This window comes from Oncorhynchus nerka, linkage group LG2, assembly GCF_034236695.1.
Source record: "Oncorhynchus nerka isolate Pitt River linkage group LG2, Oner_Uvic_2.0, whole genome shotgun sequence".
NCBI lineage: Eukaryota > Metazoa > Chordata > Actinopteri > Salmoniformes > Salmonidae > Oncorhynchus > Oncorhynchus nerka.
In genome coordinates, this window is record NC_088397.1 from 5599999 (window position 1) to 5624483 (window position 24485).

The window sequence follows — 24485 nt, forward strand, 5'->3', positions numbered from 1 at the left end:
ATTGCTTGGTTTTTGCTCTGACTTGCACTGTCAACTGTGGTACCTTATATAGACAGGTGTGTTCCTTTCTAAATCATGTCCAATCATTTGAATTGAACACAGGAGGACCCCAATCAAATTGTAGAAACATCTCAAGGATGATCAATGGAAACAGGATGTACTTGAGCTGAATTTTGAGTCTCAGAGGAAAGGGTCTGAATATTTATGCAAATAAGGTGTTCATTTTTAGAAATTGACAAATTTCTAAAAAACTTTTTTCGCTTTGTCATTATGTGTATATTGATGAGGGGTAAAACATGCATTTAATCCATTTTTGTATAAGCTTGTAACATAACAAATATGTGGAAAAAGTCAAGGGGTCTTGTATAAACTACAATTTAAGGATCTGAAATGGTAAAAACAATTGCATAATGGAAAATGCATGTCCAATGGTTCTCTGTATTAGTATTATCTCTGTATTAGTATTATCTCTGTATTAGTATTATCTCTGTATTAGTATTATCCACATTAAAACACCTAGGTAGAGCAGAGAGGACAGAGCATGTGGCTTTGTAACACACAGGTGTTTCATCTCCACACTGGGATGATTTTAACAGTGCAACGCCTCTCAGGCCTCATGCCTCTCAGGTAGGAGGGTACCAGAAGTAAAATAATAAAAAACACAAAAGTAATGAAGGAGCACACAGTCACCAACAATATATCCCTGATGTCAATACTTTCAACTGGCTCAGATCGCTGTTACAGTACAGCACCACCAAATTCCATGTATTAAGTAACCGTCTGTCTTTTGTAACCAGAAAAACATAACATAATACTGTTTTGAGAGTCTCGGATTTATATTTACTATGTTACACCTCGTCTATGAGACGAGGCTGCACCTTCGTAACCTAAATTATGCACAGCAGGTCAAGAGGTGTGTTTTCCCTTCAGCATCTGCATGTGGCATAAGCTCACCCACCTCATATCATGAATCAAAAATGGTTAACCTTGGATGTGAGTGATGGGGAAAAATCTGACTACGGCAATTACTTGAATATTTCAATGGATGTTTTGTTTACACATTTGATGAGTAATTTGTCTTGTTTAATTAAAAAATAAATTGACTTAGCTATGGGGCCGTCAATGGGAATTGGGCCATGATTCAGCTGAACTGCAATACCGAAAATGCCCTCTGAGCACAGTGGAAAGCATGCTTACAGACCGGAAGCCTGGCCCCTTGATCCGAAAAAGGTGTAATTGCAGACCGCAATTGGGGGCGTTCTCTGGTATCGGGTGTTTCGCGGATCTCGTTAACACCAATTGATGTTCCCCATTGGTCCGTGGCCGTTTCTTTTGCGTTGGGACAACAGTTGTTGACATCTGTTACATTGTAGCTCACCCAAACCATTTTCCTAACCTTAACCTCAGCTTCCTAACCTGCCACGGTAATTAATCTAACCTGCCACTTGAATTATCCTAACCTGTAAGGGGCACACTCCAACACTCAGACATAGCCTGCTTTCCTAAATTCGCTCTGGCTATATACTCCGATTTCAGACCACTCTGGTCTGAGTGCCAGAGGGAAGAATGATTGATGAAAAACAAACGCTCAACACCCCTTGAATACGGCCGGTGTCAGTAAGCGTCGGCAAAAAAAGGAGGACTCTGGTCTGAGTGCCAGAGGACAGAATAATTGATCAACCACCAAAGCTTAATAAGCCGTGAATACGGCCGGTGTTTTTAAACGTCGGCAAAAAAAGCGTAATTAAATTGTTGCCTGAAGCACAGTTAAAGTCACCAATGCTCTGGATAACATGAACACAGCCTAACCAGCTCTGCTAAGGCGAGTAAAATGGTCAGAGTTCTCTGATTTGTACTGGAAGTAGCTAGCAAGCTAGCCAATGCTAACCAGTTATCTTGGATGCTTGACTGCCGTTGTGAGGTCAGAACGCTTGAATCAATCCTCCTCCTCCGCCAGAGCGTCCAGTGTGGCTCTGAACGCTCCGAGAGCGATACGAACTGACAGTCTGACAACGCTCTTGATGTGGGTAATACTAATACAGAGAACCATTGGACATGCAGTTCCATTATGCCATTGTTTCTACCACTTCAGATCCTTACATTTGTAGTTTGAAGCATACAACAGTGCATTATACAAGACCCCTTGACTTTTTCCATATTTTGTTACATTACAGGCTTATACAAAAATTAATTAAAAGCATTTTTTACTCCTCATCAATAGACACAATACCCCATAATGACAAAGCGAAAAAGGTTTTTATACATTTTAGCAAATTTATAAAAATGAATACCTTATTTGCATAAGTATTCAGACCCTTTGCTCTGACACTCAAAATTCAGCTCAAGTGCATCAAATCTCTGTTGGCTGGGCTCCCAGCTTGTGCCATCCAACTCCTACACCACGTTGGGTGTAAACCTTTTAAGGGCTCCCGAGTGGCGCAGCGGTCTAAGGCACTGCATCTCAGTGCAAGAGGCATCACTACAGTCCCTGGTCCGAAGCCAGACTGAATCACATCCGGCCATGATTGGGAGTCCCATAGGGAAGCGCACAATTGGCCCAGCATCGTCCAGGTTTGGCCGGGGTAGGCCTTCATAAGAATTTGTTCTTAACTGACTTGCCTAGTTAAATAAATAAATAAATCATTAAAGTGGGATGCATGCCAGCAAAGCCACTAAACAATACATTAATTGCACAATAACGGTGCCCACAAACTGTTAGGACCCAACACCATAGTCCCAACAACTTACCACTGCTACACCTGGCTATCAGCGGAGCCTTGTCTGTCATCAAACAGTTCATTAGGCCTCATTTACTGCCTTTTAAAATAACATGGCTGACTTGCTTAAACAAATGTGGTTTCTACTGACAATTGATATATACAAACTATTGCATAAGGGGACGACAAGCGGAGAAGAGGGCATCTGTAATTTTGATTAAGACATTAATGAGCGAGCTAGGACGGACGTAGTCAATATAACTATTTGTTCAGCACTTTTGAAATGGACAGCGACAGATTTCAGAACATGGGCCGTTCTTACAGTGTTCTCCCTGTACGCCAAGTCAGAACCGTAGGATAAATAAAGGGGCATATATGCAGACAATGAAAACTCTTACAATATTCAATGATTACATTTATCAAAAACAGGTAATAGGCTACATGTGAACCACCAAGTCAGAACAGTAGGCAAAATTAAGAGGTGAAACAAGACCAAATTATTAGGGTGAGGCACATGGGCTACTGACATCTTACTACACAACATACACTTGGTATTACTTTCTTAGCTACAGTATACACATCTCCCTGGTATATTACATAATTTATGCAGCAGCATACAAGACATTTTTGGACTCACCTTGTTGTGTTGTGCTCACTTGAACAGGAAGGTGGCGCGGCAGTCCTTCGTGGGAATATTTTGTCATCAAACTTCATCAAAGTCTGTCATTCTCTGGATTTATGGTGCTTTAGATACAACTGGGAACTCGAAGGGGGAAAAAATGGAATCATGATGATGTCAGTGATCTTCAGGTTGTAGCTGTAGAAAGAGGCCCGAGTTCCCAATTTACAATTCTGAGTTGGATGAAAGTTCAAAACGTATTTTCTCAGTCGTTGCTTGTTTTTCCCGAGTTCCCAGTTGTTTTGAACTCACTCAGACAGATTTTGCAGTACCGAGCTAAGTTGTTTTGAGTGCGGCACAAATCAAGCTTCATTGACAGCACGGCCAATGGTGAATGTTTACAATTTTAAATTAGGAAAAGAGCCCCTTAATCTTAGACTCGGGACCACACAGCCACTCCACTGAATATCAGGCTAATGATTGATTTGCAATGCTTGCAGTTAGCCACTGATTCCTTGACAAACCACTCATTGTTGAATTTGAAATTTCCAACTTGTTGTGTAATGTTTATGTCCAAAGGCCGATGAGCACTGTTTTATTTATAATTTCTCATTATTTCTCTTTATATGACAAACATTAAAAAGGATTTGCCAGTAGATTGTCAACTTGATTCATGATGTTGCTAGCTCAGATGTTGAAAGTATGATGTTGACATGATCAGTCCAATCAAAGCAACTGTATATGATGTAAATGATTTTATGTCATTTTATCTGTGGACAATGACCTTGAGCTTTCTTGGATGGGCACTTATAATATAACTCTATGGCAGCACCCAAGGGGCTTGAATTTTCAAATTCTACCCTTAGACTTGGCAGTGACGTCTTGTTCCCATGAATGACAGGACACTAAGCCAATCACGGCGCAAATGTCCGTGTTTTCTGCGGGATTGCCCCACCTCCACAGAAAGCACTGAGCTGGCTGAAACACCTGCATTTTGGAGCTGCCTTACTCAAGAAAACAAAAAGAGAGACCATGTCTGTATGCGGCTTTAATAACAACAGCAGAGTCCCTGCCCATCTGCCCGAAAAGGTCTGAAATCCTACATCTTTAAAGAGTACCCCCCAAAATACAAGTAATATTAATAATGTGACACTTGTCCTACTTACACTGACTAATTGAGGAGAAATGTATTTACTGTGATATGTGGTTGTCTAACATGGCTATCTTAAGATGAATGTACTTAATGTGCTGGTGACATCACAGGGTCAGAGAGAACTCCTGACTGTAGTCATACAAAAACACTCCAGGCACTCAGCCCATAAGAACCATTCATACTGTCAGATCTAATATGAAGAACTGAATACAACCATAATAACCATTCATACTGTCAGATCTAATATGAAGAACTGAATACAACCATAAGAACCATTCATACTGTCAGCTCCAATATGAAGAACTGAATACAACCATAAGAACCATTCATACTGTCAGGTCTAATATGAAGAACTGAATACAACCATAAGAACCATTCATACTGTCAGATCTAATATGAAGAACTGAATACTAAAGAGAAGAAGAGGTTGACCAGTACATATTCATGTAACTCTATTTCTCATTGGCAGATCAATAAAGTTTGCTTCAATGCAGTTATCCAACACAATCATGATCAGTAACTAAAATAACTCATCTAGTTTTAAAGACTATTAATAAACATGTATTCATTTCATAAACTGTGTATCATTAAATACAGTTGTAAAATCATCCCCCCCAAACTAATGGTGAAAAGTGATCATCACACCATCTCTATCTGATACATGTTAGGGGCAGTAGGTAGCATAGTGGTTAGAGCGTCGGGCCAGTAACCAAAAGGTTGCTAGATCGAATCCCCGAGCTGACAAGGTAAAAATCTGTTATTCTGCCTCTGAACAAGGCAGTTAACCCACTGTTCCTAGGACATCATTGTAAATAAGAATTTGTTCTTAACTGACTTGCCTAGTTAAACAAAGGTTCAATAAAATAAAAAACAGAATACTGCAGATGGACAACCTGGTCTCAGAGCAAAACGTATTCTATTATACAAAAAACATCCATTTAGTATGTTATTGAACCTTTGTTGACCTGATAAACTGAACTAAAATATGAAAAAAATAATAATCCAGTAATCCATCAACATCAGCTAACGTCAATGTCTCTCAAATGTTGTGCACAACAACGCAGCCAATGCCAACTAGCCTACTTAGTCAACAACGCAGCCTCTGCCAGCTAGCCTACTTCAGCAGTACTGTATCATTTTAATCATTTTAGTCAATAAGATTCTTGCTACGTAAGCTTAACTCTCTGAACACTCGTGACGTGTAGTCCACTTGTCATTCCAATCTCCTTTGCATTAGCGTAGCCTCTTGTGTAGCCTGTCAACTATGTGTCTGTCTATCCCTGTTCTCTCCTCTCTGCACAGACCATACAAACGCTCCACACCGCGTGGCCGCGGCCACCCTAATCTGGTGGTCCCAGCGCGCACGACCCACGTGGAGTTCCAGGTCTCCGGTAGCCTCTGGAACTGCCGATCTGCGGCCAACAAGGCAGAGTTCATCTCCGCCTATGTCTCCCTCCAGTCCCTCGACTTCTTGGCACTGACGGAAACATGGATCACCACAGACAACACTGCTACTCCTACTGCTCTCTCTTCGTCTGCCCACGTGTTCTCGCACACCCCGAGAGCTTCTGGTCAGCGGGGTGGTGGCACCGGGATCCTCATCTCTCCCAAGTGGTCATTCTCTCTTTCTCCCCTTACCCATCTGTCTATCGCCTCCTTTGAATTCCATGCTGTCACAGTTACCAGCCCTTTCAAGCTTAACATCCTTATCATTTATCGCCCTCCAGGTTCCCTCGGAGAGTTCATCAATGAGCTTGATGCCTTGATAAGCTCCTTTCCTGAGGACGGCTCACCTCTCACAGTTCTGGGCGACTTTAACCTCCCCACGCCTACCTTTGACTCATTCCTCTCTGCCTCCTTCTTTCCACTCCTCTCCTCTTTTGACCTCACCCTCTCACCTTCCCCCTACTCACAAGGCAGGAAATACGCTCGACCTCATCTTTACTAGATGCTGTTCTTCCACTAACCTCGTTGCAACTCCCCTCCAAGTCTCCGACCACTACCTTGTATCCTTTTCCCTCTCGCTCTCATCCAACACTTCCCACACTGCCCCTACTCGGATGGTATCGCGCCGTCCCAACCTTCGCTCTCTCTCCCCCGCTACTCTCTCCTCTTCCATCCTATCATCTCTTCCCTCTGCTCAAACCTTCTCCAACCTATCTCCTGATTCTGCCTCCTCAACCCTCCTCTCCTCCCTTTCTGCATCCTTTGACTCTCTATGTCCCCTATCCTCCAGGCCGGCTCGGTCCTCCCCTCCCGCTCCGTGGCTCGACGACTCATTGCGAGCTCACAGAACAGGGCTCCGGGCAGCCGAGCGGAAATGGAGGAAAACTCGCCTCCCTGCGGACCTGACATCCTTTCACTCCCTCCTCTCTACATTTTCCTCTTCTCTCTCTGCTGCTAAAGCCACTTTCTACCACTCTAAATTCCAAGCATCTGCCTCTAACCCTAGGAAGCTCTTTGCAACCTTCTCCTCCCTCCTGAATCCTCCTCCCCTCCCAACCCCCTCCTCCCTCTCTGCAGATGACTTCGTCAACCATTTTGAAAAGAAGGTCGACGACATCCGATCCTCGTTTGCTAAGTCAAACGACACCGCTGGTTCTGCTCACACTGCCCTACCCTGTGCTCTGACTTCTTTCTCCCCTCTCTCTCCAGATGAAATCTCGCGTCTTGTGACGGCCGGCCGCCCTACAACCTGCCCGCTTGACCCTATCCCCTCCTCTCTTCTCCAGACCATTTCCGGAGACCTCCTCCCTTACCTCACCTCGCTCATCAACTCATCCCTGACCGCTGGCTACGTCCCTTCCGTCTTCAAGAGAGCGAGAGTTGCACCCCTTCTGAAAAAACCTACACTCGATCCCTCCGATGTCAACAACTACAGACCAGTATCCCTTCTTTCTTTTCTCTCCAAAACTCTTGAACGTGCCGTCCTTGGCCAGCTCTCCCGCTATCTCTCTCAGAATGACCTTCTTGATCCAAATCAGTCAGGTTTCAAGACTAGTCATTCAACTGAGACTGCTCTTCTCTGTATCACGGAGGCGCTCCGCACTGCTAAAGCTAACTCTCTCTCCTCTGCTCTCATCCTTCTAGACCTATCGGCTGCCTTCGATACTGTGAACCATCAGATCCTCCTCTCCACCCTCTCCGAGTTGGGCATCTCCGGCGCGGCCCACGCTTGGATTGCGTCCTACCTGACAGGTCGCTCCTACCAGGTGGCGTGGCGAGAATCCGTCTCCACACCACGTGCTCTCACCACTGGTGTCCCCCAGGGCTCTGTTCTAGGCCCTCTCCTATTCTCGCTATACACCAAGTCACTTGGCTCTGTCATAACCTCACATGGTCTCTCCTATCATTGCTATGCAGACGACACACAATTAATCTTCTCCTTTCCCCCTTCTGATGACCAGGTGGCGAATCGCATCTCTGCATGTCTGGCAGACATATCCGTGTGGATGACGGATCACCACCTCAAGCTGAACCTCGGCAAGACGGAGCTGCTCTTCCTCCCGGGGAAGGACTGCCCGTTCCATGATCTCGCCATCACGGTTGACAACTCCATTGTGTCCTCCTCCCAGAGCGCTAAGAACCTTGGCGTGATCCTGGACAACACCCTGTCGTTCTCAACTAACATCAAGGCGGTGGCCCGTTCCTGTAGGTTCATGCTCTACAACATCCGCAGAGTACGACCCTGCCTCACACAGGAAGCGGCGCAGGTCCTAATCCAGGCACTTGTCATCTCCCGTCTGGATTACTGCAACTCGCTGTTGGCTGGGCTCTCTGCCTGTGCCATTAAACCCCTACAACTCATCCAGAACGCCGCAGCCCGTCTGGTGTTCAACCTTCCCAAGTTCTCTCACGTCACCCCGCTCCTCCGCTCCCTCCACTGGCTTCCAGTTGAAGCTCGCATCCGCTACAAGACCATGGTGCTTGCCTACGGAGCTGTGAGGGGAACGGCACCTCAGTACCTCCAGGCTCTGATCAGGCCCTACACCCAAACAAGGGCACTGCGTTCATCCACCTCTGGCCTGCTCGCCTCCCTACCACTGAGGAAGTACAGTTCCCGCGCAGCCCAGTCAAAACTGTTCGCTGCTCTGGCCCCCAATGGTGGAACAAACTCCCTCACGACGCCAGGACAGCGGAGTCAATCACCACCTTCCGGAGACACCTGAAACCCCACCTCTTTCAGGAATACCTAGGATAGGATAAAGTATTTACATCCCTGTTCATGAGCATTTCAGTCTTTGTCAAAATAATCCATCCACCTGACAGGTGTGGCATATCAATATGCTGATAAAACAGCATTATCATTACACAAGTGCACCTTGTGCTGGGGGACAATAAAAGGCCACACAACACAATGTCACATATATCTCAAGTTCAGGGAATGTGCAATTGTCATGATGAATGCAGGAATGTCCACCAGAGCTGTTGCCAGAGAACTATTTATATATCTACCATAAGTCTCCTCTAACATCCTTTTAGAGAATTTGGCAGGACATCCAACCGGCCTCACAACTACAGATCACATGTAACCACGGCAGCCCAGTACCTCTTCACCTGCAGGATTGTCTGGGAGGGGGCTGAGTAGTATTTCTGTCTGTAATAAAGACCTTTTGTGGGGATAAACTCATGCTGATTGGCTGGGCCTGGCTCCCAAGTGGGCCTATGCCTGAGCCCCTGCCCAGTCATGTGAAATCCATAGATTGGGGCCTCATTTATTTCAATTGACTGATTTCCTTATACATACTGTAAATCTTTGAAATGGTTGCGTTTAGATTGTTGTTCAGTATAATACGTATAATACAATTTGTATGTTATTTTACGCATTGCTATTCATTCAATATGTTACAAACTTGTAATATGTATGATATGTTACAAATTCCAATTTGTTGCTGCGAGGTTAGGGGTGAGGGGTTTAAGGTAGAGTTTAATGGGTTTAGGGGAAAGGTTAGCTAACATGCTGACATAGCTAAAAATTAGTAAGAATTTGCAAAGTTGCTAATTAGTTAAAATGCTAAAGTCCTCCCTGATGAGATTCAAACACGCAGCTTTTGGCTAGACGTTTGACTTACAAGCCCACCTCTCCACAGAGTAAGGCTTCTCCCCTGTGTGTATACATTGGTGTGTTAAGTTGCTATGGTGAGAGAAACTCACCCAATAATCAGAGAAGACGTAAGCAGGCATCTCTCATGTGTGTGTTCTCTGATGAACTTTTAGCTCATTTAATGTTTTAAAACATTTTCCACAGTCAGAGCAGTAATAGGGCTTCTCTCCTGTGTGTATACGTTCAGATGATTTTAAGTGGGAAAGTTGAGAGAAACTAGTTCCACAGTCAGAGCAGTAATACGGCTTCTCTCCTGTGTGTGTTCTCTGATGAACTTTTAGATGAGTTGATGTTGTGAAGCATTTTCCACAGTCAGAGCAGACGTAAGGCTTCTCTCCTGTGTGTATAAGTTGGTGTGTTTTTAAGGTGCCCAGATGAGAGAAACTCGCCCCACAGTCAGAGCAGACGTAAGGCTTCTCTCCTGTGTGTATACGTTCATATGATTTTAAGTGGGAAAATTTAGAGAAACTAGTTCCACAGTCAGAGCAGTAATACGGCTTCTCTCCCGTGTGTGTTCGCTGGTGAACTTTTAGCTCAGTTGATGTTTTGAAGCATTTTCCACAGTCAGAGCAGATGTAAGGCTTCTCTCCTGTGTGTTTACGTTCATGTGATTTCAAGTGGGAAAGTTGAGAGAAACTAGTTACACAGTCCGAGCAGACGTAAGGCTTCTCCCTTGTGTGTATACGTTGGTGTGTTTTTAAGGTGCCCAGATGAGAGAAACTCGCCCCACAGTCAGAGCAGAAGAAAGGCTTCTCTCCTGTGTGTGTTCTCTGGTGAACTTTTAGATAAGTTGACGTTGTGAAGCATTTTCCACAGTCAGAGCAGGAGTAAGGCTTCTCTCCAGTGTGTGTTCTCTGATGAACTTTTAGATCAGTTGATGTTGTGAAGCATTTTCCACAGTCAGAGCAGGAGTAAGGCTTCTCTCCTGTGTGTATACGTTGGTGTGTTTTTAAGGTGCCCAGATGAGAGAAACTCCCCCACAGTCAGAGCAGGAGTAAGGCTTCTCTCCTGTGTGTGTTCTCTGATGAGCTTTTAGATGAGTTGATATTGTGAAGCATTTTCCACAGTCAGAGCAGACGTAAGGCTTCTTTCCTGTGTGTATTTTTAGGTGTATTTTTAGCTTTGATAGAAATGGGAAAATCTCTTCACGATGTGGGCAGTGATGAGACCTCTTAGCTCTCTGATCTTCCTGCTGTTGCTCTCTGGGTGTAGAGAATGTCTCAACGTGGTATCCTGTGTGAATATCAAAAGAACCAGTCAGTTGGTGTGATATACATGTCATTCAAATGTATTTTATGAAGCCCATTTTACATCAGTAGTTTTCATAAAGTGCCTAACAGAAACCCAGCCTAAAATCCCCAAAGAGCAACCAATGCAGATGTAGAAGCACAGTGGCCACAAAAAAATCCCTAGAAAGCAGGAACCTAGGAAGAAACCTAGAGAGGAACCAGGCTCAGAGCGGTGACCAGTCCTCTTCTGGCCATAACGGGTGACAGGTAGCCTAGTGGTTAGAGCAACCGAAAGGTTGCAAGATGAAATCCCTGAGCTGACAAGGTAAAAATCTGTCGTTCTGCCCCTGAACAAGGCAGTTAACCTCTCTAGGGTACGTGATACGGTAGCATCCCACCTCTTCAACAGCCAGTGAAACTGCAGGGTGCCAAATTCAAAACAACATAAATCCCATAATTAAACATACATGTATTTTACACCATTTTAAAGATACACTTGTTGTAAATCCATCCACAGTCTCCGATTTCAAAAAGGCTTTACGCCGAAAGCAAACCAAACGATTATGTTAGGTGAGTGCCTATTCACAGAATAACACAGCCATTAATCCAGCCAAAGAGAGGAATCACAAAAAGCAGAAATATAGATCAAATTAATCACTAACCTTTAATGATCTTCATCAGATAACACTCATAGGACTTCATGTTCCACAATACATGCATGTTTTGTTCGGTAAAGTTCATATTTATATCCAAAAATCTGAGTTTACATTGTCGCCTTACGAGAGCCACATCAATTTACAGGAATACTCATAATAAACATCACTAAAAGATACAACTGTTATGCAAAATTTTAGATGCACTTCTCCTTAATGCAACCGCTGTGTCAGATTTCAAAAAAGCTTTACGGAAAAATTAAACCATGCAATAATCTGAGTCGGCGCTCAGAGCCCATCAAGGCACAAATATAACCGCCATATTAAGCAGTCAACAAAATAAATAGCATTATAAATCTTCACTTACCTTTGCTGATCTTCGTCGGAATGCACTCCCAAGACTCCCACAAGAAATGTATGTTTTGTTCGGTAATGTCCATCATTTATGTCCAAATAGTTACACTTGTTAGCGCGTTTGGTAAACAAATCCAAACTCACGAAGTGCGTTCACTAACAGCAGACAAAATATCAAAAAGTTCCATAACAGTCAGTAGAAGCATGTCAAACGATGTATTGAATCAATCTTTTGGATGTTTTTAACATTATTCTTCAATAATGTTCCAACTGGAGAATTCCTTTGTCTTCAGAAAAGCAAATGGAACTGGAGCATACTCATGTGAACGGGCATGGTCAGCTCGTGGCTGCTGGCAGACCTCTGACTCATTCCACTCTCCTTCAGCGCCACTTCACAGAAGAAGCATCAGACAAAGTTCTAATGACTGTTGACATCTAGTGGAAGCTGTAGGAAGTGCAACATGACCAATATCCCACTGTATCTTCAATAGGAGCCGAGTTGAATATACACCAAACTCAGATTTCCCACTTCCTGGTTGGATTTTTTTCTCTGGTTTCAGTCCATTAAAATAACTTCCCTAGTGACCCTAAACTTTTCAACGGTAGTGTATGTATTCATTTCAGTAGGCTGTATGGGAATTGGGATAAAACTATTCTAAAACTGGGTAGGAGTCAAACACTAAAAAGAGGAAAAAGTCGTGAAAATTATGAGCTATATCATCCTACACTCAACATCACAAGGGTTAGTAACTACACAGACTAATTTCATAGAACTTTAAAACACTGGCAGTTTGTCTACTCCACTTCTTTAGTCTACACTCTGATCACTCCAGATAGCCCAGTGAATAAAACAAATGCTGACAATACTGTTGTCATCCATACAAGTCTCAGTAGCATGAAATAACATCTACAATGCATTCAAAAAGTATTCAGACCCCTTGACTTTTTCCACATTTTGTTACATTACAGCTTTATTCTAAAATGGATTAAATTGTGTTTTTGTTCTCTCATCACTCTACACACAATACCCATTATGACATCACAATACCCCATTATAACAAAGCAAAAACAGGTTTTTAGAAATAACTGAAACATTACATTTACGTAAGTATTCAGACCCTTCAGACAATAGTTATTGAAGCACCTTTGGCAGTGATTACAGCCTTGAGTCTGGTTGGGTATGAAGCTACAAACTTGGCACACTTGTATTTGGGGAGTTTCTCTCATTCTTCTCTGCAGATCCTCTCAAGCTCTGCCAGGTTGGATGTGGAGCGTCTCTGCAAAACTTTTTTCAGGTGTCTCCAGAGATGTTTGATCGGGTTCAAGTCCAGGCTCTGGCTTGGCCACTCAATGACATTCAGAGACTTGTACCGAAGCCACTGCCGCTGAAAAATATCCCCACCACTATGCTTCACTGTAGGGATGGTGCCAGGTTTGCTCCAGACATGACCCTTGGCATTGAGGCCAAATAGTTCAATCTTGGTTTCATCAGACCAGAGAATCTTGTTTCTCATGGTCAGAATCCTTTAGGTGCCTTTTGACAAACTCCAAGCGGACTGTCATGTGCCTTTTACTGAGGAGTGGCTTTTGTCTGGGCACTCTACCATAAAGGCCTGATCACCTCTTTAAGGAATACCTAGGATAGGATAAAGTAATCCTTCTCACCCCCCTTAAAAGATTTAGATGCACTATTGTAAAGTGGCTGTTCCACTGGATGTCATAAGGTGAAAGCACCAATTTGTAAGTCGCTCTGGATAAGAGCGTCTGCTAAATGACTTAAATGTAAATGTAATTAGTGGAGTCCTGCAGAGATGGTTGTCCTTCTGGAAGATTCTCTCATCTCCATAGAGGAACTCTGGAGCTCTGACAGAGAAGAACCATCGGGTTCTTGGCCACCTCCCTGACCAAGGCCCTTCTCCCCCGATTGCTCAGTTTGGCCGGGTGGCCCACTCTAGGAAGAGTCTTGGTGGTTCCAAACTTCTTCCATTGAAGAATGATGGAGGCCTCTGTGTTCTTGGCATTTAATGCTGCAGAAATGTTTTGGTACTGGTCTCCAGATCTGTGCCGACACAATCCTGCCTCTGAGCTCTACGGACAAATCCTTCCACCTCATGACTTGATTTTTACTTTGACATTCACTGTCAACTGTGGGACCTGACATAGACAGGTGTGTGCCTGTCCAAATCATGTCCAATCAATTGAATTTACCACAGGTGGACTCCAAGTTGTAGAAACATCTCAAGCATCATCTCATAGCAAAGGGTCTGAAAACTTAAGTAAATAAGCAATTATTATCTTTTTTTGTGTTTTTTTTTTTTTTTACATTTGCAAGACTTTCTACAAACCTGTTTTGGCTTTGTCATTATGGGATATTGTGATGTCATTATGGGATATTGTGATGTCATTATGGGATATTGTGTGGAGAAAAATAAAAACAAGAGACTCAAAATTGAGTTCAGATGCTTCCTGTTTCCAATGATCATCCTTGAGATGTTTCTACAAATTCATATATAAAAAATATAAAATATCCACTACTGTTCAAAAGTTTGGGGTCACTTAGAAATGTCCTTGTTTTGAAAGAAAAGCACATTGTTTGTCCATTAAAATAACATCAAATTGATCAGAAATACAGTGAAGACATTACAATTGTTGTAAATGACTATTGTAGCTGGAAACGGCAGATATTTTATGGAATATCTACATAGGCGTAACAGAGGCCCATTATCAGCAACCATCACTCCTGTGATCCAATGACATGTTGTGTTAGCTAATCCAAGTTGATCATTTTAAAAGGCTAATTCATCATTAGAAAACCTTTCTAAATTTATGTTAGTACAGCTAAAAACTGTGGTTCTGACTAAAGAAGCAATAAAACTGGCCTTTGCAACTCTGCCTAGAAGGCCAGCATCCCGGAGTCGCCTCTTCGCTGTTGATGTTGAGACTGGTGTTAAGTGACCCCAAACTTTTGAAATGAACTCAGGTGCATCCTGTTTCCATTGATCATCCTTGAGATGTTCATACAAATTGATCTATAAAATATTAAATATATATGTATCAGATATAAATCATCAGGATGTGGTAGTCTACTGGTTATGTTCAACACTTCTCCAATCGTTGTTGAGATCTGATATTCTGTGCAGCAAACAAATTATAATTCAATATTGACAGTGATGATGCCATGGCCTATTTTGAAATGAGGTATGACTAACTTGGTGATTGAGGGTATTAAACATTTTCAACGTTCTTGAGACAATGTGTGGGCAAAGACAGGTGTTACAAGTTTAAATAGTTTTTGCTTCGCTGTGAAGTCTTGAGTTATTCAGGGATGTGTGATGTCAGAATTACAGAATTCAACCTAGCAATAGACTGGTCATAACTTATGGAGGTATAATATATGAAGATAACTTATAGATAGAACCTGCTCTTACCATGACTAACAATTGTCCCAATCTTCTCCTCCTCCTCTTCTTCATCTTTAATGTTGACATTCAGCTCCAGTGTTTGACTGCAGTCTTCCAGCTTCACTGATGTCATCTCTGGATCCTGCAGAGCAAACTGGGCTCCACTGTCACAATCAGGACCCAGTGACTGTAGGTTCCTACTCAGTGTGGAAGGAGAGAGACAGGCTGCGTTTGTCCTCACTGTTGATGTTACTGGCCTCAGATTAAGGTCTGTAGTAATAAAGACAAACAGAAACAAAAGTTATTTTCTTGACAGTTCTGGCACTTTATTCTGTAAAAATATTTTCTCTTTTTTCATGTTCAATTATCTCATTTCAGTAGATCAGGTAGATAATCCTTGACAAAACATTAATTCACATTAGACACAAAGTACACATTTTAAATTGCACAACATAAGTGCACTTAATCTATAGTAGATTTCCTAAATTCACATAAATGCATAAATGACTCAACAACCATTTACTACAAGGTTGCAGTATGTTTCAGGCAGCACTATGTACTATTTTATGAATAACCTTGTCTTCACTGTATTAAGCTCCATCAGTCTGACAGTAGTTCCACCAGTCTGTCTTACAGCCTCTGCATATGATAAATCATGACAGATTCTATATCTCTGAGCATCTCTCTGCACCTGGCATCCACCAAATGCTGCTCTTTGTCCTCCACACAATTGCAACACTTAACTGTCACATTGCTCCAACATTCACTGTAATCATGTTCCCCACCACACTTGGCACATCTTTTCACTCAACAGCTACATGTCCCATTCTTTGGCATTTAAAAACACTGTGATGATTCAGCATTCACTGTAATCATGTTCCCCAATTTACTCCTGAGGTGCTGACCTGTCGCACCCTTGACAAACACTGTGATTATTATTATTTGACAATGCTGGTCATCTATGAACATTTGAACATCTTGGCATGGTTCTGTTATAATCTCCACCCAGCACAGGCAGAAGAGGACTGGCCACCCCTCATAGCCTGGTTCCTCTCAAGGTTTCTTCCTTGGTTCTGGCCTTTCTAGGGAGTTTTTCCTAGCCACTGTGCTTCTACACCTGCATTGCTTGCTGTTTGGGGTTTTAGGCTGCGTTTCTGGACAGCACTTTGTGACATCAGCTGATGTAAGAAGGGCTTTATAAATACATTTGATTGGTTGATTGATGAGGCTGGGTCAAAATCTCTGACATTGAAGCTAAGGAATCATATTCTGTACTTTTCCAGACAAAACCTTCTAACACCTCAACAGCACTGATAAGCTTTCACTTCTTTAACCCTCTTTCCTACTGATCAACCTTTAGGCTTCAACCACTCTGTCTTCCTTCACATGGTCTTTAACAATATCATCCATGGACATAGATATTGGGACCTCAGAGATTATTACTCCCTTCAATGTAGCATCACCTCCAGGGTCATGGCTTCTGAGCTTCGTCCCATTATGATTTTCCAATTGAATAATCTTCCATTGCTGAACCTGACTAGTACAAGATATTAACAATCTACCACTTTCAATGTTTTACTTCACATTTATTTAACCAGGGATGCTAGTTCAGAACCAATTCTAATTTACACGGCTGCGGCCCAGTTTAACTACACCTCTCTTTTTATGGCCTTGGTTAATCAGGGTGTAAATGAGGCCCTGTGGTCTCCTCAAACACCATCCCAACTTTCCACTAACACATTATTACTCTAGCTCCCTACCGTGGGCCTCTAGTTACTATACTACATGTGGCACTTCTTCCAGTATCATTATCTCTGTTCTTCCTATGTCTTTCCACTACAGACCATTCACATACTAGGCCCTCATCCTCCCACTCCATATCATCAGAACTGTCCCCCACATTGATCGCATTCCAGCACAGCTGTTGCTTCTCAAACTCTCTCCCCATTTCCATTGTTTCAGGGGTGTCAAACTCATTCCATTGAGGGCCGAGTCTCCGCAATTTAAAGCTAGACAATCCGATGAGAGGAGTTCCTTTCTAATTAGTGACCTTAATTCATTAATCAAGTACAAGGGTGGAGCTAAAACCCCCCAGGAACTTGGTCCTCCATGGAATGAGTTTGACAGGTGCTTCATGGCATTAATCGATGCCATTCCATGCAGTTGGCCTCTCTCTCCAAATGGTGAAGGATAACTTCAGTTAGCGTCCCTCTATTTTGACACTCCATCACACAGCCTCATGTCGCCATTTCACCACGAATAAACTCCTAGAAAAACGACCGAAACCGTTCCCGCCATTTGACTTGCTTCGTCCGAACCATCCTGTTCTCGCGAGCTTTCATTAACGAAACAGTGCATGTAAACTCGCGAGAACAGGATGGTTCGGACGAGGCTATTTACCAGCTCATAAACAACATTTGACACAAAACCAAGAACATGTAAAAACGACCTCAAATAAGTGGAATGTTTATGAAATTACTTTGACGAAATTATGTACATACACTCAGATAAAACCAAAGTCTAGTTATGTGACTTGTAAAAATGTTTTAAACACGTTAAACACTCACTCGGTTTGACCCCAAAATAACGCATACAATTAAAACCATTACCAAACGTGATAATACCTTGACTGATTTGTTACCTATAGTATTATATATTCTCTCGACATTAGCAAGCTTAAACATGCTATTACATACCTACAATGATACATTTGAAACGGACACAACCACTATCGACACAACAGCACAGTTCTGTCGTTTCAACCCGGAACTTCCTGTTCCCCACATCGACAATGCAACAGCGTCATCTTCTTCTCTGGTATACTGACATTTACACAAATATAACGTGGCTGCCGCCACCTACTGTAAGGTTAGTAAACTGTAGACGAAAATACATTTCCTTTGCGGAAAAGGGGAGGGGGAACAACGACCTCAAAACAAAATACATAAATAGATCAATAACAACATCCCACTCGTTCAGTCACAGTCCTATTCAAATCACATCCCTACACAGTCTCATGGGCCTCATAGGGAGGAACATCTTCAAACAGTATTCCCTGCAATCAGTGGTGTAAAGTAGATAAGTACAAATATTTTAAGTACTTTTTGGTGTCAGGGAAAATGTATGGAGTTTTGGGAGTATCTGTACTTTACTTTTGATATTTTTGACTACTTCCACTTTTACTCCACTACATTCCTAAAGAAAATAATGTACTTTTACCTCCATACATGTTCCCTGACACCCAAAAGTACTCGTTAGATTTTGAATGATTAGCAGAACAGGAAAATTGTTAAATTCGCGCATCCCTACTGCATCTGATCTGTCGGACTCACTAAACACAAATACATTTACATTTAAGTCATTTAGCAGACGCTCTTATCCAGAGCGACTTACAAATTGGTGCGTTCACCTTAAGACATCCAGTGGAACAGCCACTTTACAATAGTGCATCTAAATCTTTTAAGGGGGGTGAGAAGGATTACTTTATCCTATCCTAGGTATTCCTGAAAGAGGTGGGGTTTCAGGTGTCTCCGGAAGGTGGTGATTGACTCCGCTGTCCTGGCGTCGTGAGGGAGTTTGTTCCACCATTGGGGGCCAGAGCAGCGAACAGTTTTGACTGGGCTGCGCGGGAACTGTACTTCCTCAGTGGTAGGGAGGCGAGCAGGCCAGAGGTGGATGAACGCAGTGCCCTTGTTTGGGTGTAGGGCCTGATCAGAGCCTGGAGGTACTGAGGTGCCGTTCCCCTCACAGCTCCGTAGGCAAGCACCATGGTCTTGTAGCGGATGCGAGCTTCAACTGGAAGCCAGTGGAGAGAGCGGAGGAGCGGGGTGACGTGAGAGAACTTGGGAAGGTTGAACACCAGACGGGCTGCGGCGTTCTGGATGAGTTGTAGGGGTTTAATGGCACAGGCAGGGAGCCCAGCCAACAGCGAGTTGCAGTAATCCAGACGGGAGATGACAAGTGCCTGGATTAGGACCTGCGCCGCTTCCTGTGTGAGGCAGGGTCGTACTCTGCGGATGTTGTAGAGCATGAACCTACAAGAACGGGCCACCGCCTTGATGTTAGTTGAGAACGACAGGGTGTTGTCCAGGATCACGCCAAGGTTCTTAGCGCTCTGGGAGGAGGACACAATGGAGTTGTCAACCGTGATGGCGAGATCATGGAACGGGCAGTCCTTCCCCGGGAGGAAGAGCAGCTCCGTCTTGCCGAGGTTCAGCTTGAGGTGGTGATCCGTCATCCACACTGATATGTCTGCCAGACATGCAGAGATGCGATTCGCCACCTGGTCATCAGAAGGGGGAAAGGAGAAGATTAATTGTGTGTCGTCTGCATAGCAATGATAGGAGAGACCATGTGAGGTTATGACAGAGCCAAGTGACTTGGTGTATAGCGAGAATAGGAGAGGGCCTAGAACAGAGCCCTGGGGACGCCAGTGGTGAGAGCGCGTGGTGAGGAGACAGATTCTCGCCACGCCACCTGGTAGGAGCGACCTGTCAGGTAGGACGCAACCAAGCGTGGGCCGCGCCGGAGATGCCCAACTCGGAGAGGGTGGAGAGGAGGATCTGATGGTTCACAGTATCGAAGGCAGCCGATAGGTCTAGAAGGATGAGAGCAGAGGAGAGAGAGTTAGCTTTAGCAGTGCGGAGGGCCTCCGTGATACAGAGAAGAGCAGTCTCAGTTGAATGACTAGTCTTGAAACCTGACTGATTTGGATCAAGAAGGTCATTCTGAGAGAGATAGCGGGAGAGCTGGCCAAGGACGGCACGTTCAAGAGTTTTGGAGAGAAAAGAAAGAAGGGATACTGGTCTGTAGTTGTTGACATCGGAGGGATCGAGTGTAGGTTTTTTCAGAAGGGGTGCAACTCTCGCTCTCTTGAAGACAGAAGGGACGTAGCCAGCGGTCAGGGATGAGTTGATGAGCGAGGTGAGGTAAGGGAGAAGGTCTCCGGAAATGGTCTGGAGAAGAGAGGAGGGAATAGGGTCAAGCGGGCAGGTTGTTGGGCGGCCGGCCGTCACAAGACGCGAGATTTCATCTGGAGAGAGAGGGAGAAAGAGGTCAGAGCACAGGGTAGGGCAGTGTGAGCAGAACCAGCGGTGTCGTTTGACTTAGCAAACGAGGATCGGATGTCGTCGACCTTCTTTTCAAAATGGTTGACGAAGTCATCTGCAGAGAGGGAGGAGGGGGAGGGGAGGAGGATTCAGGAGGGAGGAGAAGGTGGCAAAGAGCTTCCTAGGGTTAGAGGCAGATGCTTGGACTTTAGAGTGGTAGAAAGTGGCTTTAGCAGCAGAGACAGAAGAGGAAAATGTAGAGAGGAGGGAGTGAAAGGATGCCAGGTCCGCAGGGAGGCGAGTTTTCCTCCATTTCCGCTCGGCTGCCCTGTAAAAATACTTTGTTAGTAAATTATGGATGTGATCTTAAATTCAATCTGGAGTGCCAGAGTGCGCTTGGTCGTTCGTAAATTCAGAGCGTTGTCAGACTGTCAGTTCGTATCGCTCTCGGAGCGTTCAGAGCCACACTGGACGCTCTGGCGGAGGAGGAGGGTTGATTCAAGCGTTCTGACCTCACAACGGCAGTCAAGCATCCAAGATAACTGGTTAACATTGGCTAGCTTGCTAGCTACTTCCAGTACAAACGAGAGAACTCTGACCATTTTACTCGCCTTAGCAGAGCTGGTTAGGCTGTGTTCATGTTATCCAGAGCATTGGTGACTTTAACTGTGCTACAGGCAACAATTTAATTACGCTTTTTTTGCCGACGTTTACTGGAACGGCCGTATTCAAGGGACGTTGAGCGTTTGTTTTTCATCAATTATTCTTCCCTCTGGCACTCAGACCAGAGTGCTCTGAAATCGGAGTATATAGCCAGAGCGAATTTAGGAACGCAGGCTATGTCTGAGTGTTGGAGTGTACCCCTGACTATCCGTACATTTAAACTACAAGAAAATCGTGCTGTCTATTTCGCTTAATATAATGAATTTGAAATTATTTATACTTTTAGCAATTATATTTACATTTGATACTTATGTATATGTTAAACTAAATACTTTTAGACTTTTACTCAAGTAGTATTTTACTGGGTGGCATTCACCTTTTCCTTGACTCAAGTATCTGTACTTTAACTCAAGTATGACAATTGGGTACTTTTTCCACCACTGGCTGCAATGCTTCCAATATGAATTCCTGAACTCCCAAAAACCTTTCAGCCGCACGAACAATTAATATTTACTATCGGTATCCGTCAACTGGTAAACGACATTATGAATCTCAACAGGCTGCGGGCCATCCATTGCCATAGCGTCCTCAGCACCAATCGCTCTTTAAACTATTTCCCGCGCCTCCCAGTAGGAGAACTACTGTACAGTTTCTTGATGTGGATGTTCCCTGATATAATAAAAATGGATACATGACATTGGTCAGTTTCGGTGTTATGAAACTGATGGAGACTATTTGTTAAAAAATATATATATAAATATTTATTTATTTAACTAGGCACAAAGCATACATAACAGGTTAGGATAATTAAAGTGGCAGGTTAGGACAATTAAAGTGGAGGTTAGGAGACTGAGGTTAAGGTTAGGAAAAGGGTGAGGGTTAGGGATTTGTTTACCATGCAGGTTAGGATAACGAACATGGCAGGTTATGATAATTAACGCTGGTTAGGAGACTGAGATTAAGGTTAGGAAAAGGGTTAAGGTTAAGCTCAGCTACAATGCTACAGTTCTCAACAACTGTTGTCCCCAACGCAAAAGAAACAGCCACGGACCAATGGGGAACATCAATTGGTGTAAACTTGATATCATGAAACACCCGATATTAGAGAACGACCCTAATTGCGGTCTGCAATTACACCCTTCTCGGATCAAGGGGCAGGCTTCCAGTCTATAAGCATGCTTTCCACTGTGCTCAGAGGGCATTTGCGGTACTGCAGTTCAGCTGAAGCACGGCCCAATTCCCATTGACGGCCCCATAGCGAAGTCAATTTCTTTTTTAAACAAGACAAATTACTCATCAAATTTGGAAACAAAACATCCATTGAATTATTCAAGTAATTAATTGCCTTAGTCATATTTTTTTTCCCATCACTCACAGGAAAGGTTAACCATTTTAGATTCATGATATGAGGTGGGTGAGACTATATCACATGCAGATGCTGAAGGGAAAACACACCTCTTGATCTGCGTGTTTATAATGTCGGTCAAGGAGCAGCCTCGTCTCATAGACTAGATGTAACAGAGTAAACATAAATCCGGGACTCTCAAAATAGTGTGATATGTTACATGAGACAGATTTAATTTTACCTTTATTTAACCAGGCAAGTCAGTTAAGAACGCATTCTTATTTTCAATGACGGCCTGGGAACAGTGGGTTAACTGCCTGTTCTGGGGCAGAACGACAGATTTGTACCTTGTCAGCTCGGGGGTTTGAACTCGCAACCTTCCGGTTACTAGTCCAACGCTCTAACCACTAGGCTACGCTGCCGCCCCGACAGATGGTTACTTAATAAATGGAATTTGGTGGTGCTGTACTGTAACAGCGAGCTGAGCCAGTTGAAAGTATTGACAACAGGGACATATTGTTGGTGACTGTGTGCTCCTTCATTAGTTTTGTGTTTTTTTATTATTTTACTTCTGGTACCCTCCTACCTGAGAGGCATGAGGCCTGTGTGGCGTTACACTGTTAAAATCATCCCAGTGTGGAGATGAAACACCTGTGGGTTTCTCTGTCCTCTCTGCTCTACCTAGGTGTTTTAATGTTGGTAATACAGAGATAATACTAATACAGAGATAACCACTGCTCTACCTAGGTGTTGTAATGTTGGGAATACTAATACAGAGATAATATTAAGAGATAACTACTACTCTACCTAAGTGATTTAATGTGGATAATACTAATACAATGGCATTTTCCATTATGCCATTGTCTTTACCACTATAGATCCATACATTTGTAGTTTGAAGCATATACAGGGCATTATACAGTGTGGCAAAAAAGTATTTAGTCAGCCACCAATTGTGCAAGTTCTCCCACTTAAAAAGTTGAGAGGCCTGTAATTTATCATAGGTACACTTCAACTATGACAGACAAAATGAGAAAAAAAAATCCTGAAAATCACATTGTAGGATTTTTAATGAATTTATTTGCAAATTATGGTGGAAAATAAGTATTTGGTCACCTACAAACAAGCAAGATTTCTGGCTCTCTCAGACCTGTAACTTCTTCATTAAGAGGCTCCTCTGTCCTCCACTCGTTACCTGTATTAATGGCACCTATTTGAACTTCTTATCAGTCGTTCAGGTTAGGGAGGGCTTGGCCGGCAGGGATTTCCTTGTCTCATCGCGCACCAGCGACTCCTGTGGAGTCCAAGGTTGCCAGGTGCACGGTGTTTCCTCCGGCACATTGGTGAGGCTGGCTTCCGGGTTGGATGGCGCTGTGTTAAGAAGCAGTGCGGCTTGGTTGGGTTGTGTATCGGAGTACGCATTACTTTCAACCTTCGTCTCTCCCGAGCCCGTACGGGAGTTGTAGCGATGAGACAAGATAGTAGCTACTAAACAATTGGACACCAATTGGGTAAAAAAATTTTTATAATACATTTATAATTATAATTTTTTTAAAAATGTAAAAAGGGATTTGCCAGTAGATTGTTGACTTGATTCATGATGATGATTTTGAAAGTACGATGTTGACATGATCAGTCCAATCAAAGCAACTGTAGATATCACATGATTTTATGTTATTTTATCTGTGGACAATGACCTTGAGCCTTCTTGGATGGGCACTTCTAATGTAACTCTATGGCAGCATCCAAGGGGCTTGAATTTTCAAGTTCTACCCTTAGACTTGGCAGTGACGTCTTGTCCCCATGAATGACAGGACACTGAGCCAATCAGGGCGCAAAGCTCCATATTTTCTGCGGGCTTGCGCCACCTCCACAGAAAGCACTGAGCTGGCTGAAACACCTGCATTTTGGAGCTGCCTTACTCAAGAAAACAAAAAAAGAGACCATGTCTGTATGCGGCTTTAATAACAACAGCAGAGTCCCTGCCCATCTGCCCGAAAGGGTCTGAAATCCTACGTCTTTAAAGAGTACCCCCCCCAAAATACAAGTAATATTAATGATGTGACACTTGTCCTACTTACACTGACTAATTGAGGAGGAATATGTTTACTGTGATATGTGGTTGTCTCACATGGCTATCTTAAGATGAATGTACTTAATGTGCTGGTGACATCACAGGGTCAGAGAGAACTCCTGACT

The 24485-nt window shown here is 43.4% G+C and overlaps 1 protein-coding gene and 1 pseudogene across 1 annotated transcript in view; both read right to left on the minus strand.

Annotated features, from left to right (window-relative positions):
• Positions 1–18677, minus strand: part of LOC135573325 (zinc finger protein 585B-like) — an 88674-nt gene extending 69997 nt beyond the window's left edge. The window contains exon 1 of the mRNA XM_065022308.1: positions 17927–18677. The gene's annotated coding sequence lies outside the window, so the exon portion shown is untranslated. The remainder of the gene's footprint in view (positions 1–17926) is intronic.
• The window catches only part of LOC135573327 (zinc finger protein 883-like), a 30518-nt pseudogene continuing 15422 nt past the window's right edge, over positions 9390–24485 (minus strand).